General features: G+C 44.4%; 1 long non-coding RNA gene across 2 annotated transcripts in view; it reads left to right on the plus strand.

Moving 5' to 3' along the window:
- LOC135204752 (uncharacterized) overlaps window positions 1-13,758 on the plus strand; it is a 265,270-nt gene that overhangs the window by 5,950 nt on the left and 245,562 nt on the right. For both annotated transcript variants that reach the window (XR_010312330.1, XR_010312329.1), the window contains exons 2-3: window positions 4,367-4,462; window positions 8,824-8,916. This is a non-coding gene — a long non-coding RNA (uncharacterized LOC135204752). The remainder of the gene's footprint in view (window positions 1-4,366; window positions 4,463-8,823; window positions 8,917-13,758) is intronic.

Raw genomic sequence — 13,758 nt, forward strand, 5'->3', positions numbered from 1 at the left:
TATTGTTCTGTTGATTTTTACAATGTTACTGTTATGTGTATGTATTAGTTGTTCCTACACAATATACAAACTATTGGTTCTTTACATTAGGAAGTACTTTCAGCAGAGCCAGTTTCATGTCGGCCCTCATGGGATGAAGATGTGTCTTTGTGAGCTGTTTGGCTGACTGTCGTTAAACTCGCATTTCCTGGTGGAACTTTCCTTACTTTTTGTATATGAGGAAAATAATGTTTAATATTTATTATATACAAACCCTCGATTTGTGATAGCCTTGCATAGACCGTCTACCTCCAGCGTGTGTCTTGGGCTAGAAGTCAAGGGTGTAACATTCGTCCCCTATTACATCCTCATGCCCTCTGCTTATAAGGGTGCGACAGTATATCCTTTATGATTATTTGTGGGTGTTTCTCTTTGCTGTATGTGCTGTGGATGAGTTTGCTGGGATGAAACTTAGAAGGAAGGTTGCCGAGCATCGTCAGAAGTTTTTTCACTTCCGACAGAGACCTCGGTAGCCGCCCCTTTGTCCTCGTTTCTCTCTCCTGGTAATCTTTCCTTATAGTGTTCTCTCCTTTAGGATTGATCTCTCCTTCACCCTCTTTACTCCCTTGTTGGGTGAAGATGTTGGGGAGGGGTGTTGGGCAGTCAGGAGACCTCCTCACAAGGGCTTCCTCACTGGAGCGGGAGAAGTCCTTCTCTACTAATCATATTTGTTTTTGTATTTAGGTTGACAGTGTACTAATCATATTTGTTTTCGTCTTCAGGTTGACATTGAACATCATAGGCGCAGCAATAGATGGCTTGATTGTCATTGTTGGTTTTCCTTTGCTTTATGATTTTCAGCTCTGGCATTCCTGTATGCTGTGGCAATGCCTTGTTGTACATGTGGTTCATCAGCTCTTGTTTTGCTACCTGCCCCAGCTACCCTGATTGCTCCTGTTGCTGTTACTAATGTTCTTGTAGCTATTGTCTGCCAGGCTGCTCCTGTATGTTCTCCTGCCACAGCTGATGTTCATGTCACTAGGGCTGCTCCTGCCCTAGCCCTAACTGGCCTGGTGATGGTTGTTCTTCCTCCTGTAGAAAATGTCAGAGAGATTTTTGAGGAAGAATTCCTGTGAGATGACACTTTCTTCAAACTTATCCTCGCCTGTGTCTTGTGCTGCCTTTTCCCCTTCTTCCAAGGCTCATTGGTCAAGGAAGAAAAAAGCTGCTTCTCCTCCCTTAAGAAGTTACTTCATTGGGCTCCTAAGGGGTTACCTCCTTTCGGGGAGGCAGTGGGTTCTCTCGTCAGCTCTTAACGGCATTCAGGCTCAGGAGCAGAATTGCATACCTCACAGGGTCTTGTCTATTCGGGAGCCATACTTCTTAGAGACGATTATTGCTCATAGCTTGACTTGCCCACTTGGCTGGCTCGGCTCGTTCACTGCCTAGTTCCAAATAATGCTTATATGTGATCTTCTCGGCTCACTCAACTCGGCTCAACCTGCTTTGATAAGCCGAATCGAGTATTCAGCACTGTTTGAGAGAACTTTCCACTCTCCTCAGGTTGGTGCTTTACCATGTCATGAGCACCCTCCTTCCCGTGCTGTTGTCATCACAGGTTGATGATCGCCCATGATCTACCTCTTTTGCTCGTTCTTCTAGCAGGACAGGTAGGAATGCCTTTTCTCCTTACTTGTTCTCTTGACTCTCTCGGTTGTTCCGAGAGGTGTAAGATGGACAGAGAGAATTCTGATGAGTTTGTCTCTTTTTCGGAATTTGGCTACAAGGTATGGCATCTCAAGTGTTTTCTTTGGGATATGAATATCCTCGATTTTTAATTACCAGAGATCTTTGTGCACATTGATCTTGGGGGATAGTACTGTAGCTTCCCCTGTGAATAATCCTCACTGCTTGAGGCCCTTTCTCTTTCAGGAGAGACAAGGTTTTCTTAGGGTCACTGCATTCCTTGTTTGTGAGGGTGTTCTCAACTAGATGAATACCTATCCTCCAAACAAGTTCATTTAGAGTTTCAAGACGCCCAGTTAAGTTTTATTCCCCTCTGCTGCCACGACAGGAGCCATTCTTTTTTACCCCAGAGAGGTCCTGTGCTGACTGCAGATTGCCCTGTCTCTGCTCTGCCCAGTGTCCTGTTGTTGCCTTTGAAGCCTCCCCTTGGGACACCTTTGCCTTCACTCTCTTCATTGTATAATAAAGGAGGTCTGCTTCCAGTCCTTAATCCTTTTTCCCCTCTCGAATGATGAGGAAGGAATTAGGCTGGTTCTCGATCAATAGGACCTTTTGGCCTGCATATTCTCCTTGTGACATGCTTCTGTTATCAGATGCACCAACCGAGTATGATAGGCTCATACCTGTAGGAATGTTGTATTCAAGATGTGCTACCAGGTGATAAGTACCTTCTTATAACATCCTGAGATTCAAGGTAGCCTTTGGGGCTTCCCAAGAGTTTCAGGATTTGGTTTTGAAGCACCCAGTGGTGTTGTTGAGCAACACCAGCACAGTATGTAGTGTCATTTATTACCAAATAAGAGGAGTCTCATTTCTCTCCTGTTTCAGTTAACATGCAGGTGCACGAGTGTAACTGTAGTGCACTTGATAGCTCTATCAGCCAAACACATTTCTGGATAAAATGTATTGGCAGCAACTCAGCCTCTAGATTCGAGTGATGGGGCCGAGTGCTCGTCATAGTATTGTTTCTCCTCCATTGAGATTTAAGTACTGATGAGAAACATCTCTCTGTCTTACCATCACAGGGTAGTATTTGACTCTTCATTTAGGGTTCCTGTTTCATGCTCCGCACACTCTTGCAAAAATCATCAGACAAAGATCTGTCTTGGAAGACTTCCCATCATCTTTTTGTTCACTGTGGGTCTTCTGCTTCATTGCACCTGACCCATGGACCACTACAATGACTCAGGATGACTTTTTGGGAACAAACTTGCCAGTTTTCCTCTTATCTCCATATTTTTCTAATTTGCAAGGTGTTCAATAGACATTGTTCACCCCAAATTAAAAATGAATGATGGAAGACTTTGCCTTTCACCCAACCTGTAGCTCTGCTTCCTAGGTACTGAGAGGAGTTCCTCTCTGACCCAACCTTCTGTATCAGCAACACAGAGGGGTTCCTCAGGCAGGTGCATTCCCTGGTGTCTTCACGACAAAAGACTATCCAGTTTTCCCTTGCAAGCATAGGCTTTCTCATGAGCAGGAACAGAAATAGCTGGATAATTTTTTGAGTCCTCTGTAACATCCCAGGGATTGGAGCCGTCTTCGCTGGTTTGTGTCGTTGGTGGGTCTTTTTCTTTGGTCAGAGCTGCCAGAGTTGCTTCTCTCCTATTCACTTCTGAAAGTCGTAGGTCTACATTCGTCCTAGTCTTTCACCTGAAAGTAGTAATGTTTCTCCTCAGTCGATATTCAACTGCTGATGAGAAACTTCTCTGTCTTGCCATTACAGGGACCCCAAGTCTCTTGTTGGCATTTGACTTGTTTATAGAGTTCCTGTCTCCCAAGTCGGCATCTCGTCCTGCAACAGCATTTTCAAAGAAGATAGATGATTTGCATGGATCTTCTTCAATATCACGATGCCTTTTCGTTTTCCACTAGTAACATAGGAGTTTTGACTTGCACAAGGAAGAAGTGTCTAAGGACACATCTTTCTACTGGTTTTGTGAGACAATTGGGAGGAGGTTCTCTGCAGCTGGCAACAATGTCACCTCTATGCTCCTCATGAGAGATCATAAAACCAGTGGCTTAATCCATCCCTCGCATTCCGGAGGAATCTGTTGTCTGGTTACAGAAATGTGGTCTCATTGGACCACATTTTTGGAAATCTACATTCGGGAACCTTTTTCCCTTGGACGTGTGGTAGCTGCTCAACAAGTTGTTTTCTTACCCAACCCAAAGAGGGTCAGATATTTGGAACAAATGGTCTGGTTAAACAAATAATGATAATTGTTGTCAATAAACAAGTTTTGGTTTTGTATTTCATTGGAACTAAACCTAGAGTGGTATTATATCTCTCCATAGATTTATGTACATCACATTGCAGAATTATTGTATTTTTTAAGTGGTCTACTATATGTAAACCATTGCAAATAAAGCTTTAGAGTAGTTCTGCAATACATTTTCATTTTGAAATGTTTAAGTGAAAGTAGAATGGTTTGAAATGACATATTTTCAGTTCATTTTAATGTGAAATTGCACACACAGGCAGGAATGGGACGAATTACATTTTTTCACACATGTTTTCCACTGCATTAGTCTTACATTTGAATTGAAGCTTTAAGTGCTTAGTGTACAATCTCATTGGTACTGTATTGTGTATAGAAAACTTCTATGTGCTAATGGAGATCACATCTCTTTGTCACAGATAACCTGTACTATTGTTACGGATGATCACTGATAATCTGCTGCGGAACAGGTTTTCTTCAGTATCCTGTAAATTTTCCCCAGTAACATATTCTAGGTAAGTGATATAAAAGTGAAATCATAGCAGTAAGAGAGAATGTCCATGAATTATATGTTGTAGTTAATGTAAGCTATATAGAACCTTTAGCCACTTGATGACACAAATGCATTGTTCAAAACCCGGTCTGTTAGTTATTCATGATGCACTGACTGACATTTGTTCCTACACAATATACAAACTTGATGTTCTTTACAATAGGAATTACTTACAGTGAAGCTGGCACACGGCTGATAAAATTCTTGAAGAAGGTGGTTAGGCAGTAACTACCATCTGGTAGGCGGGGAGACCTGCCTGCCCAGATGTAAACATTCCAATTTTGTTTTCGGCCGTCTTCAGATGAAGACGTGTTTTCGTGAGATCTTGCTCAACTGCCATTAATTAATTTTCCCAGTGGTATCTTTCCTTCATTGTTTTGAAATATTTTCAATATACTATGTTTAATATTAATACTGTTAATATGCAGACCCACTTTTTGTGAGAGCCTTGCAAGCTGCCTGTCCCCTTCATGTATATAGGGATCAGCAACGAGGGTATATAAAGACCCTTACACTTTTTTCACCTTTTAATAGTAAGGGAAAGAAGTATACATATATTTAGTATTGAATTTGAGAGTCATGCTTACACTCCAGGAGAATTTACCGGGGGGAACCTCAGAAGTTTGGCCATAGTTTTTTCTCTCCTGGTATTCTTCCTTCTCCTTTGCCCTCTTCGCTCACTTGTCGGGTGAGGAAGAGGGGGTGGTGTGTATGGTGTTGATGATTGGTGATTTCCTCTCGTTTCGGAGGGTCAGTGCCCTTTGGTACGAGAGGAGTATCATTCTTTATTAATCATGTTTTCTGTTTTCTGCAAGCTGACAGAAAGCGATATAAATCACAGCAGTTGATGGGTGGCTATCTCTTTGTTTTAGTTATCCTAAACCTCGAGATTGTATCTGTGACATGATAACATGCTGTGGCACTGGCCCTCGAGTGTGTGTATGGTTCCCCTGCTGCAAATCATATTAATATGCTGCTGTTTTCCTGAAGTTTTATCATTGGACAGCATCTATGCCAGCTGCCCTGTGATTATTGACTCTACTTCTGATGATGTCTGTTCTTCATCCTGTAGAAGAAGTCCCACTTAAGAACGTCTTCTCCATTGCCTTTCCCTTCTTTTTATGAAGCTTATGGAGTCCTGGAATCCGGACTGGCCTCCTCTGGCCAAGAAGAGGAAGGATGCTTCTCCTCCCCTAAGGAGTCCTCCTGCAGGATTTCTAAGGGGCTGCCTCCTCCTGAGGAAGTGTAATGGGATCTTTCATCAGCTCTTCCCAACCTTCAGTTCAGACACAGGACAAGAGAAGGGACGAGACATATATGTGTCTCGTCCCTTTCTTCTTATTATGTTGTGTCTGGCTTCTATTAACATGCGAGCATTCAGAACTGTTGATGGACCTTCCCAGTTCAAGCACAGGATGAGAGGAGGAACGAAACATTCATGTGTCTCATCCCTTTCTGCCAACATAAAGGAGTTCTCATCAGTTCTTGATAGACTCCCACCTGGTGTTCTGATTCTGAGGATTCAAACACCTGGATACAATGTACTCCCTGGCTCTTTCTGTCCTTTGGAAGAATTCCAATTTGCAGTCTCCCATGGGTCTTGCATATTCTGTTAAATCACACTCTTGATCCAGTCTTAAATACTCGCATATAAGACTGGTTCTATGCCTGTTCTTCCTTGACTTCTATGGAAGTCAAAGATGGACCTCTCCTGAAGATCGTCTGTTTCCGAGGACTTGGGTGAGACAAGGCTCTCTCGATTATTGTTTTACAAGATTCGGGAGTCTGCAGAATGAACTCGCTGCCCTTATCAGGTTGGTTCGTTGCCATGGCATAGCACCCTCCTTTCCCATGTTGCAGTCTTCATGTAGTCCTGGTGTCGTCTCGTCAGACAATCGAGTGCCACAGGAAGCGGTCGTTATCTTCATCCTCATCAGTCTCGTCTTTTACCGCCTCCTCCCTTTCTCCTAGACTTGATTGGTCTAAGAAGAAGAAGGTATACTCTCCGCCCTTAAGAAGCTCCACCAGTGAGCCAGTGGGACTTCGAAGGGTCTGCCTCCTTTCATAGAGGAATTGATTGAATATCCTTTAGGCTATCCTAATCTTTTGGGGCTAGGACCAGTTACGCTTACCCCTGGGTATAGTGTTCCAGGAAGCTATAGGAGCCCAAACTTCAGTTCGTTCTCCTATCACTAGGTCTAGAGGTTCCTTCTCTAGAACTAGTATACTGCAATGGAGAGAGGTCATTCATGAGACACTCGAAATGTATAATGTGAGTCATTCAGTGGCTCCCCGGCTTGTAATTGCTAGCATTAGTGTCTTACAAGTTCTTTAGACATTACAAGAGTCAGAGAGCAGGAGAGGACATACTGTTAGTCGAAGGGAGTCCGAGGGAGTTGCCCCTGGTGTTTGACAAGAGACATAGAAGTGCCCTCTCTTAATTTCCTGAAACTCAGGACAGCCTTCTGGGTATTCCAAGAGTTGCTGATTTTGATTTTGATTTTGGGGATGTTTTGGCTACAACACTATAGATTTGAAATGATGACCGAACAAGGGGGTTTCTTTTCCTCTTGTTATGGTTATTACGTAGGTGCTCGAGGGTATCTGTCGTGAACTTGATGGCTCTACAAGACGAATGCATTCCAAGGTGTAATGTGCTACCTGGAAACTCAGCCTACAAAGTTGCGTGAGGAGCAGTGATTGCCTTCTCAGTAAGTGTTTCTTTGCTTGACTGACTTCAAATTAGCTGTTTCTCTTCTGTCGATGTTTAACTGCTAATTCGGATCTCTGGCTGGTCATCACAGGCCTAAGTCTCTGGTATGCTTTGGATTCTTGCTCATGGTTCCTATTTTGAACTCCACACTTGCCATTGCGAGAATCATCGGACAGACAGATTTGTCTCTTTAGACTGATTATCTGTTTACCCCACGGTACGAGTACAACAGAAGTCAGTAAGTCTTCTTCATCGCAATTAACCCATAGGCCACTGCGATAATTCAGAATGATTTCCTAGAAAAACACAGCGGTATTTGTCTTCCATTTTAATTTTCTAATTCATAAAGTGTTCAGTTACTAATTGTTCACCCAGAATTGGAGTGGCATTGGAAGACAGCGTGATAGCTCTGCTTCCAGTGTGAAGAGTTCCTCCCAGAACCTCTCTCTTTGTATAAACGTGTTCTCTTCTAGTTTATATGGACTTCATGTTTAAAACATTGTTGTGATGTGATTTTTTGGCATACTTTGTAGTGAAGCTAAGGATGTAAAAACTACCTCTACATTCTTAGTTTTCAGGTGTTGTTTGCTCTTTATGTCCTTTCTGCCATCAAACATCCGGAGGTGTGAGCGATCTTTGCTTTTATGTTTTGAGTCGTTTTAAAAAGTGTCGAATTTTTTCAGTATCTCTTGACCATTTTAGTGGAAGGAAGCATTGGATGTTCTCTTATATTTATCTCTTCACCTTTTCAGCAAGGTGCTGAGTTTGGAGAGCCGGGGGTACAGAGTACCTGGAGAACCTATCGCTCTTAGTGGACGGATCTTGACTTTATTTCAGTGTAGGTGTCAGTGTTTTCTGGTTGTTTTATTGAGGTGCTGCGCGCAGAGCAAGGGCAGGCACTTATCATACTTTGTTAGGTATAGGACGGACCTCCTTGCTGCAAAGCTTCCCTTAAGTAGAAGGCAACCCTAGGCTCTACCGCCATGCCACTACAAATTAAGATGAGCTCCAACCAAAGGCAGTAGCTATTCATCTGCATAGCTCTCTTAATTCATAGGAACGTCAAGCATTGTTTTTTCTATGCTAGCTACTTTTCTATTTCAAATTCATTACATGATTTAATGCTTTGGAGTAGAATATGTCCATGATCCTACCTCCATTCAGTGTGGAATCAGCTATATAATTACTGGGTAATCACATATACAAAAATAATATTTTTATAATAAAATTTGATATTGTACATAGTTACCCAGTAATTATGTGATCAGAGTCCACCCTTCTCCTCTGATGGACATTATGCATAAAACAGAATGACGTGATTAGCTAAGTCGTTCCTGGTATTGCTGTAGGGGAACAGCACTGTAGACATACACTGAGCCATCGAAGTGCTACCCGCGAAATTTGAACGTAATGCTGCCATCAAGTAAAAACTCTTTGCTATATAATTGCTGGGTAAGTATATACAAAATCTAATTTTATTCTAGAAATATCATTTTTTCACACGTTTTGCTCTGCATTATTCTAACATTTGCATTAAGTCTGCTCACTGATACTGTATTATGTATAGAACACATCTATGTGCTGATGGAGATCACATTTCTTTGCCACAGATAACCTGTTTTGTTACGGATGATCTCTGATAATCTGCGAAGGAACGTGTTTTCTTTAGCATCGAGTTAATTTTCCTCAACAACATACTCTAGGTAAGTCATATAAAAGTGAAGTAATTGCAGTTAGAGAGAATGTCCCTAAATTTTAAGCAGTATTTGATATAAGCTTTGTTGAATCTTTAGTCATTTATTGACACAAACACATTGTTCAAAACCCAGTCTGTCAGTTATTCACGATGCAGTGACTTAAATTTTTGGTAGTTTTCATCTTGTTACAAATAATCTGATTAGGAGTGACACCAGAGTGAGAGTAATATTTTGATTAATAAGTAATTTATCAAACAATGTGTGAAGCATAATATTGCTTTTCACAGATGTAGCTCATGGGTAGATGGGGCCTGCCAAGGCTTAATAGCTGATAGTTAAATGGGGCCAGGGTCTGCTGAAACGTAGTCTTATGCATCTGAAATCTTGCATAAACACATATATCCAGAGAATCCTTATTTTGCCCATGTCATAAAGTTTCTAGGTATTGGTCTTGGTGCCAGCAACTAATGAGTAGCAAATCAAAACGTTGAGCAAATTGATAAGCCAAAAGGTGTTGTATTGTGTCACTTGATTTCTTGGTGAACTAAATGGTAGTGGAGGCCTTCCTTTAGATTTTAGTGTTCATTTATGGTTTTTCTCCACGATATAAAAGACCCTTCTTGCTAGTCCCTCTTCTGCTTTGTCCAGTTGTGCTATTTCTAGTCAGCTGCTTCTCGTCTCTTGTCCACGCCATCGAGATTTTTTAGATCACAGTCTTTTTTTCCACCCACTGAACAGCACATATCTCCTTTGCCGCTTCAACCTTGAATTGATCCTTTGATGCAACTGCCTTGAATCTTAGGTTCTCAGACCTTTACAAAATAGCCTCCATTTTCTTTTAAGAGACTCTTGTCTCCAATGCAGAAAAGAGACCTCAAGAAGGATCTTTCCCACTGTTATCCCTACATTAAGGGGTCAGGTGCTGGATGCGCCTTCTCCACTGCCTCTTATTAAGACATCATCCTCCACCAAACCTCTTCCCTCCATATCTTCCTTCATTTTATCTCGCCATCTAATTCTCTGATTCCCTCTTGCTATTCTTCCTCCAACAGGCTCTTCCCAAGCCCTCTTCACTCCCTCCCCATCCTCAACACATGCCTGTACTATCTCAATCGTGTCTCTCTTATCACCTGTCATCTTTAGTATGCCTGCCCTTTTTCTTATTTCATTATTCATTATTTTCGAAAATCTCAACCAGTGATATTCCCATAATACACCTCAGCATTCTCATCTCTTTTCACTCTTCCTGTTTTCTTCTTAGAGCCCATGTTTCTGATCCATGCATTAACACTTGCCTTATCACTGTGCTATAGATCTTGACTTGTAGCTTGTTTGGAACTTTCTATCACATGTTACTCCAGCTACCTCTCTCTGCTTCCCAACACAGCTTTTATCCTACTGTCCATTTCAGCCTCATATCCTCCCTCTTGGCTTTAAGTGGATCCTAAGTTTGTTCCTACTCGATATACAAACCCTCAGTCCTTTACATAAGGAATTACTTTCAATGTAGGCTGGAAATCAATCATAAGAGAATAACAACAAGGTAGTTAGGCGGTAACTGCTTATTCGCTAGTCAGGGGTCCCACCCGACCAGACGTAAACATTCCACTTTGCTTTCGCCCACCGTTGTGTGCAGACATGCTCTCTGCTCTCTCTGTCATCGAGAATTGTGAGACCTTTCTTTGTTGTGTCTTTGTGAATGATTGTGTTTTGTTGTTTGCTTTTATCATGCAAACCCAAAATTCAGATAAGCCTTGTCGCCCTCCATTCTTGTAACACATTTGCTCTGGAATGGGGGGCCAGAAATTGTGGTAGTTTCCACTCCAAAGAAGAAGTGGACCTTCATGTCCTTTGCATGAAGTGCCGAGGGCATGAGTGTTCTCTAGATAATACTTGTGATACTTGTATCTCTTAGTTGGCAGAGCAGTTGAAGAGATATGAGGGGAGGAAGCGATCTCGGGGGAAGTCTTCCAAGGCTTTGTTGCGGGGCTACACGGCCCTGTTGACTCCGTTGTTGGCTAATCCTTCGCCTTCCTTTCTCCCTCCACGTAAGCTTCCCCATCTCACTATTTCCCATTTGGAGGAAATGTCTCCGTCTGCTTCTTTGTTTGATTCATCAAACATAGAAGATGGGGGAGGCATGCCGCCCAGGGGCTGTATTCAGGAGCTTTTGTTCACTCCGGAGGGGATCTTTCTCTGCCAAAGGGAACAGGAGTTCCCACCACTAACCTGACTTTTGCTCCCTCAGGTGTGCATGTCTCCGCGGTCAGGGATTTGCAACAGGCATGGGTGAAGTTGAGTTCGCCTTGCACTCCTCTCCATGGGCTGATGGATAGTTTTTTGTCAGCTCCTGTGACTCTTGGTGCGGCTACTGGGTCGATGACGACTCTGTCAATGCCTGTGTATGCGACACCACCTCACCTTGTGTATACCCAACACATTACCACAGTAATACCTTCTATGGTCGTGTCGTCAGTGCTGTATACTTCAAGGACAAATCCTTTTCTGCCTCCTCCAGGCTACGCAGTCCTCTCTCACCCAGACAACTATGGTAGACCCCAGACACTGTCCCCACTGGATCTTCCACCCATCTCTGTTCCCATGCCTGTAGCTGTACCTGTTCCTGATCGTGCAAGTGCTGCCGTTCTGAGGAAGAAGTCAAAGGTGTCCTTCCACTGTTCCTCCGATTACTTCAGGAGTGGGAACTGCCTTGCCGCCCCCATGGGTGCACAGGGTGAGGACCACAGAAGTTTATGCTACGGTTTGTTCTTCTGCACCTAGTCCTAGAGGTTTCTGCCTCTAGGATTGGGACCGTCTCGGGTTCTTGTCCGTGAGTTTCCCCGAGTGCATCCTCATCTACAGGTGAGGGTGCAGCTAGAGTCGTTGACGCTGAGCCCACTCACCGTCATGACTCAGGCATGAAACAGAGGTGACTTAACGGCTTGCTGACGATTGCCCACATAGCTATGCTCGGCTCCCAGGGATGACATAATGGTCCCACCGGACTGTGCACGTGTCGAGACTGGTAGGAAGTCCCTCGTTCTCTCCTCTTAAGAGGTTTCGGCCTCTTCATAGACTGTGACGCGTAATGGGGATGGTACCCACTCTAGCCATGGTGTGAACGCTATTCTTCACCTGACCGTACGGTCCAGGCATCGAGTAGCACTTCCCCTGATGTGAGAGGGCTTCGCTACTGTCCTCGGAGGAGTGCTTCTCCACAGGGAAAATACTCCTCTAGACCTGTGAGCCGATAATCACCGCTGGTTGGTGATCATTCACGGCCTGCTCCATCTGCTAGTTCTGCTAGCAGACTGAGGGGGAGTGTCGGATTTTCCTTACCTGTCCCTTCAACTTCCTTGGGATATACCAGGAGGAGCGAGGTGACCAGGGGGAACCATGGGGAGTGTTATCCTCACGTTTCAGCCATGAGAGTGTACATTCCCTGTTCGGTCTTAGGACCTGAGATGTCGTACGCTTAATTGGTTCGAGGAGATCATGAAGTGTCTGTTGAGGCTCTTCCCTCCGAAGGAAGAGAATCGAGGGAGGGACTCGCCCTGGAAGGACTTGACGGTCCTTCCCCTCAGGATGCAGTCACTCCCGAGATTCAGAGGTCTTTTGTGGAGGTCATTGGGTTGATTCATCAACACAATGACCTAGGGGAAGGATAGATTGTAGCTCCCTCTGACTGTCCTTTGCAGTTTGAATCGTTCTGGGGTCCTAAGAAGGAACCCAGAGCTTCTGTGGGGTTACCTTGGTCTTCCTTGTCTGAAGGTGTGTTGGGCCAGGTGAATAATTTTGTCTCGGGGCAAGAGAGTTCACTTGGGGCCAACAGATCAGACAAGCTGTTTCCCCCTCCTCTACCTTGACAGAGGCGATTTTACTTGCCCTCAGAGAACCCTTTGCCGACCAAACAGGTTGACCCAGAGCTAGTATGGCTAACTCCCGGCTTGCCTCATGCTGCATGAACCAAAGGTTCTCTGACAGAAGGTGCTGCAGAGGCAAGTAGAATCACCTCTGTCGAGGTAAAGGAGGGGGAAGCTTGTCGAATCTGTTGGCCCTAAGTGAACTTCTTGCCCCGAGACAAGATTGTTCACCTGGCCCAACACACCTTTGGAGGTTACCGCTATGGCAGCTATCCAGGCCATCTCCTAGCTGGATCTGCTGTCCCTCACAGTATCCAAAGTCACTGCTTCTTTGGGACCAATAGCTCCCAGAAAAGACTCGGCTTTTGGGAGACTTTGTCAGTATGGTGGTAGGGCCATTTCCTACCTGGGTCACCAGACTACAAACCTGTGGGTCAACCTTGTTCTTAGGAGGAGGGATGCTGTCCTAAATTGTATTACCAGGTCAGTGGGCCCAGAGTCGGCATTAGGTTGCTGGGTTCCTCCTTTCTCTTTCCTAGAGAGATGGTGGATGCTGCGGTAGACAAGCGTAGAGCTGAAGACAGCGATCGTCTTGTCCACCAGGCAGTTGCCAAGGCATCCGGGCCGTCTCGTGCAACTGTGGCTAGGCCTCAGAGCCAGGCTAGCTCTTCCTCCACCCTCAAGAAGACCCCTTCTTCTAGAAGGGCCTGAGGAAAGATCCAGCCTTCCTCCTTTGCTCTGAAAGGGAATCATCAGCCCCTCTCTCAGCAGGAAGAAGGAGAAACGATAGGATAGCATTCCCCCTCAGCTGCTGCCATCGGTGGGGGCCTACCTGGTGAGCCATTGGGCAACATGGCAGTGCTACAGAGCCAAGACCTGGCTTGTAGATGTCCTTCAGGAGGGGTATTTTCTTGCCCTCGAGTTGAGCCCACCCTTCACTGACCGTCCGTCCAACTTCAGACATTCATCCCTGGTTCTGCCAAGG

Source organism: Macrobrachium nipponense, chromosome 47, assembly GCF_015104395.2.
Source record: "Macrobrachium nipponense isolate FS-2020 chromosome 47, ASM1510439v2, whole genome shotgun sequence".
Taxonomy (NCBI): domain Eukaryota; kingdom Metazoa; phylum Arthropoda; class Malacostraca; order Decapoda; family Palaemonidae; genus Macrobrachium; species Macrobrachium nipponense.